Here is a 6,000-nt window from a genome sequence, read left to right as displayed (position 1 = left end):
GTTTAATAAGTGTCGTAAAATTGATTTAATGACCTTGGCTGACCATTATTCATTGTCTATTTCGCACAATTTAGTTAAGGCGGAGGTTAAGAAACTAGTGTTAAATGTATTGTTAGAAGAGCAGGTGCTTGTATTACCGCTGCCTGAACCTACTACCCCTGTAGGGGATGTTGCTGCTCCTGTAAGCCCGTCGGTGTCTGAGACCGAAGGCGAGGCTAAAGCTCCAGCCACATTGCCCCGTTTTGATCCGCTCTCCCCAATGTCAACTGGTGATGCCAGGAGGGATGTCCGTTCTATACAGTTCCAACTGGAGGCGGAAGAGAGCCCAAATTAGGCGAGAAAATCTCCAGTTGGAAATGTGTAAAATTGAGGCAGAAAGAGAACAGCGGCAGTTGGAAATGTGTAAACTTGAAAAAGAAAAAGAATGAGAACAGCGGCAGTTGGATTTCAAAATGCGCCAAATGGAACTGGAGGCAGAGACAGCGAGGCTAGCCTTCGTTCCTACTGTGCCTGTTAGTGAGGCGTCCTCACCAGCTTCCAACAATTTTGACATTAGTAGGCAGATTGCCTTAGTACCTTTGTTCAGAGAGTCAGAGGTTGACTCCTATTTTTGTGTGTTTGAGCGAATAGCCGTAGCCTTGAAATGGCCTGAAGAAGTATGGTGCTTATTACTTCAGTGTAAATTAACTGGTAAAGCCCAAGAGGTTTTGTCAGCGCTACCTCTGGAAGATAGTTTGAACTATGAAGTGGTCAAAGCTACCGTTCTTCGCGCTTATGAGCTTGTGCCTGAGGCATACCGACAGAGATTTAGGTCTCATAGAAAGTCTCCTAGTAAGACTTATGTGGAATTTGCTAGAGACAAGGGAAATCTGTTTGATAAATGGCATGCTGCTAGTAAGGTAACTGATTTCAACTCTCTCCGGGAGTTAATTTTGTTGGAAGAGTTTAAAAATTGTTTACCCGAACGCATTGTAGTATACCTAAATGAACAGAAAGTATCCTCCCTGTCAGAAGCATCTGTGTTGGCAGACGAGTTTGTGTTGACGCACAAGAGTGTGTTTTCCGCTCATACTGAGAGTAGAGCTACTGAGTTGCCTACTTTTAGTCCTAGTCGGCCAGCAGTATATCAAGCACGCCAGAAAAATTAGCGTCCCTGCTTCTATTGTCATAAAGTGGGACATGTGATTAATGATTGCTTCCTACTGAAACGCAAACAAGGGATGCCTATTCGTGCCAAGCCGCCAACAGGTGTTGGGCTAATTCGTACTGTTGTGCGGTCTGAAATGAAACAAGTGCCTCAGGGTAAATGTAGTTTGAAAGTCTCAGTACCCGACCGCAGTTACGAACCTTTCATTTTCGAGGGGTTTGTGTCCATAGCGAATGACGAAGCATCTCAGCGCCTGGTTAAAATCCTTAGAGATACTGGTGCGGCGCAGTCATTTATATTGTCTGATGTGTTGCCCTTATCCGACAATACATACTGTGGTTCCAGTGTGTTAGTTCAGGGTATTGAAATAGTTTTGTCCCAGTGCCGTTGCACTTTGTGAATGTACACTGAGTTAATCAGTGGAATATTCAGAGTAGGGGTACGTCATATGTTGCCAGTAAAAGGTGTGACCTTTATAATGGGTAACGATATTGCTGGAGGAAAGGTAGTACCCGTATTGGAAGTGTTGGATGAAAGTGACCACTCTCTCTCCAATGAGTTGGCACAGAGTTATCCCCATGTGTTCCCCGCTTGTGCTGTCACTCGTGCTCAGGCAAGACAAATGGGTGACGTGATAGATTTGTCAAACACTGTTTTGTTTAAAGAAGATGATCAAGAGGATGGGTTGTGTACTACCTCTAAGAAGCTGATCACCTCTGACAAACAGCCCAGGGGAAGTGAAATCGCGCCCCAATTACATGACATTCTTTTGACTGTCACCCCCGAGAAGGTGATTGAATGTCAAAAGGGAGACATCAGTCTTCGCAAGTGTTTTGCTTCGGTAATTTCCATTGAGGAAGCTAAAACTAAAGAAACTGCCTACTTTATGGAATCAGGAGTTTTGATGCGTAAATGGGCAGCTCAGGACACTGTTAGTGACTGGAGTGAAGTGTGTCAAGTGGTTGTTCCTACACCGTTCCGACAGCAGGTGCTGTCACTCGCCCATGACCAGGCGTGGTCCGGACACTTAGGGATCACGAAGACTTATAACCGAGTCCTTCGACATTTTTTTTGGCCAGGTTTGAAGTCTGACGTTGTCCAATTCTGTAAGACATAACACGTATGTCAACTCACTGGGAAAGCGAATCAAACAGTTCCACGTGCGCCGCTCTGCCCGATTCCTGTGGTGGGGGAACCGTTTGAAAAAGTGATAATTGATTGTGTAGGTCCGTTGCCGAAAACCAGGTCAGGTAACCAGTTCTTACTAACAATAATGTGCAGTGCTACTCGATACCCAGAGGCTATTCCTCTCCGTACGATAACGGCTAAGACTGTGGTGAAGGCACTAGTGAAGTTCTTCTCTACGTTTGGACTCCCTAAAGTAATCCAAACTGACCAGGGATCCGACTTTATGTCAAAGCTGTTCTCTAGTGTGTTAAAGACGCTGTGTATTTCCCATCAGGTCTCCAGTCCGTATCATCCAGAGAGTCAAGGGGCTCTCGAACGCTGGCATCAGACGGTGAAGGCAATGCTACGCAAGTATTGCATGGAAACCAGTACTGATTGGGATGACGGGGTGCCCTTTGTCCTATTTGCTATTAGGGAAACAATACAAGAGTCCTTAGGGTTCAGCCCTGCTGACCTTGTGTTTGGACACACCCCACGGGGTCCGCTAAAGGTTTTGAAGGAGCATATCTTATCTCCTACACCCAGTAGCGCCCCTACAAATGTGTTGGATTATGTCAGTAAGATGCGGGAGAGACTGCACGCTGCATGTGCATTAGCCCAAAAGTCTCTCTCCTCTACTCAAAAACGCATGAAGTTGCATTATGACAAAAAGGCTGTTGGCCGTTCTTTTGCACCAGGTGATCAAGTTTTAGTTTTGTTGCCAATCCCTGGCTCATCTCTGTCAGCACGTTTTTCTGGACCATATCTTGTGGAAAAGAAACTCAGTGACACCAATTGTGATAAAGACCCCAGATCGGAGGCGTTCTTCCCGAATGTGTCATGTTAACATGCTGAAAGCATATTATATGCGTGATTCTCCCAACAGCTCCTCAAGAAAGCCTGTCCAGCCCGCCGTTTCCAGTGTGGCTGCGGTGGTGCTGAAGCCTGGCTGGTATCTAGAGGAGGATAAGGAGGATGGGTTGGAGTTACGCCATACGTTACAGCAGTGTGAACGCTTATGTAATTCAGAGATGCTGAAAAAGTTACCATCTCAAATGGAACATTTGGATAAAGACCAAACTAAGGATCTTATCTTATTGATAAACAGTTTTCTCACTGTGTTTCAGGATGTTCCAAGTCGCACGTCCATCTTGGAACATGACGTGGATGTGGGGGACGCTGTTCCTATAAGTCAGCATCCGTACCGGGTTAATGCAAAAAAAAGGGAGGTAATGAAAAGTGAGGTAGCTTATTTATTACAGAATGACATGGCAAAACCCAGTAACAGCTCCTGGAGTTCCCCGTGTATTCTTGTTCCTAAGCCTGACGGTATGTCTCGCTTATGTACGGACTATCGTCGAGTAAATGCCGTTACAAAGTCTGATTATTTTCCTCTACCTCGCTTAGATGACTGCATTGATAGAATAGGCTCTGCTGCTTACGTTAGTAAATTAGATTTGCTAAAAGGTTATTGGCAGGTGCCTCTGACCTCTCGAGCTTCTGACATCTCGGCTTTCGTTACGCCAGATAACTTCGTACAATATTCTGTGATGCTCTTTGGAATGTGTAATGCACCTGCTACTTTTCAGCGGTTAGTTAACATTGTGTTTGCCGATGTACCAAATTGTACTGCTTATCTTGACGATGTGGTAATACATTCGTCTACTTGGTCTGATCATCTCGCCACCTTAAAGTGTGTTTCAGCGGTTGGCGAATGCTTCTTTAACCCTCAATTTGGCCAAGTGTGAGTTTGGGAAGGCTACAGTGACTTACTTAGGGAAACAAGTGGGACGAGGTCAAGTGCGCCCAGTAACTGGCAAAGTGGAAGCAATTGTTGCTTTTCCTGCTCCCACGACTCGCCGCCAGTTGCGCAGATTTCTGGGGATGGTAGGTTACTATCGTACGTTCTGTAAGAATTTCTCGACGGTAGTAGCTCCCCTTTCATCTCTGCTTAGTCCGAAGGTACCATTTAAGTGGTCCCAGGACTGTAACTATGCTTTTGAGTCCGCTAAAGCGCTACTTTGTAGTGCCCCAGTGCTTGCCGCCCCCAACTTTGACAAACCTTTTAAGTTGGAGGTAGACGCTAGTATAGTGGGGGTGGGTGCGGTTCTCTTGCAGGAAGATGAAGAGGGAGTGGATCGACCCGTCAGTTTCTTCTCCCGTAAGTTCAACTCGTGTCAGTCAAGGTACTCCACAATTGAACAGGAAACGATGGCTTTATTGCTAGCATTACAGTTCTTTGAGGTATATGTGGGTTCCAGTGCCTTGCCTGTAATGGTCTTCACGGACCATAATCCTTTGGTGTTCTTAAAGCAAATGTACAATCAGAACCGCCGCCTTATGCGGTGGGCTCTGATTGTACAAGGATATAATGTACAGATAGCCTATGTGAAGGGCTCGGCAAATGTGGTTGCCGACGCTCTATCACGGGTTTAGTAACTGGGGATGCGTTGATTTTTGTTATTGCAAACTGTATGTTTGCATTTTTTTTGTGGTGGGCGTGTTACGTTCCCCAATTTCTGTGTTGTGGTTTGTGTATTATCATGTATGTATTTCAGGAAATGGATTCCTGAAATTCTCTACGAGCAGCTGATTGCTGCGGTGTTAGCTACCTTAGTGCTGCGGTGTTAGCTACCTTAGTGCTGCGGTGTTAGCTACCTTAGTGCTGCGGTGTTAGCTACCTTAGTGCTGTGAAGACTGTTTTTTTGAAAGATTGATTTTGTTTGTTGATATTGTGGGGACTTATAGTAAATACTTTGTTCGCAATCCCCCCTGGGGTTGCTCTTTTAAGGGTGGGAGTGTTACGGATACAAGTGTGTATCTTGTGTTTCTTTTCTCTCCTTCTCCTCCTCACAGGTGACAATCATCACTCCCCAATCAGTCATCAACCAGTCCCCAATCAGAAGACACCTGCTCCCCTTTCCTCACCCAATCACAGCCCCTTTCCCTTGGTTTAAAAACCCAGTCAGTTGTTTTCTCCCCAGCTCATTATCTCGCAAGCTCATTCTCAATCTGAGATCAATCTTTGTGTTTATTCTCTCAATCAATCTCTCTCTTTCTCTCTCTCTCTCTCTCTTTCTCTCTCTCTCTCTTCCTCTCTCTCTCTTCCTCTCTTTCTCTTTCTCTCTCTCTCTCTCTCTCTCTCTTCCTCTCTCTTTCTCTCTCTCTCTCTCTCTCTCTCTCTCTCTCTCTCTCTCTCTCTCTCTCTCTCTCTCTCTCTCTCTCTCTCTCTCTCTCTCGCGCGCGCGCGCTATCTCTGTATTGATCTCTTTTGTTTTTGCAACTGCATGTCACATTTGTCCGGTAATCCTGTGAGTTTTGTTGTTTGTTTGTTTGGTGGGAAAAGGGGGTACCAAGACAAGTCGCCCATGGGCATACATTACCCGTAGGAATACTGTGTCTAAGTACCCTAGTTAGAACTGGGCGGACCACCCTCTGTATTTTTGGTTAGTTAGCTAACTGTTCTTGAAATAGGCTAGTCTAGCTTAGGGGTGTTTTTGGCTTATTGTTTCTTTGCTTGGGTCCAGCTCAGCCCCTTTTCTCACACCCCATTACCGTGTGTTGATAAATAAACCATTAGAGTTTGACGGTAGATTGTAGTTGTCTGTAGTTATTGGTTCTCACTGTTTCTTATCACTATTAATATTTGCATGATTTATGTTACGGTCTCGTTGCCATCCCCCCTA

This window comes from Salmo trutta, chromosome 38 (assembly GCF_901001165.1).
Source record: "Salmo trutta chromosome 38, fSalTru1.1, whole genome shotgun sequence".
Classification (NCBI taxonomy): Eukaryota; Metazoa; Chordata; class Actinopteri; order Salmoniformes; family Salmonidae; genus Salmo; species Salmo trutta.
Note: the sequence above shows the minus strand (reverse complement) of the source record.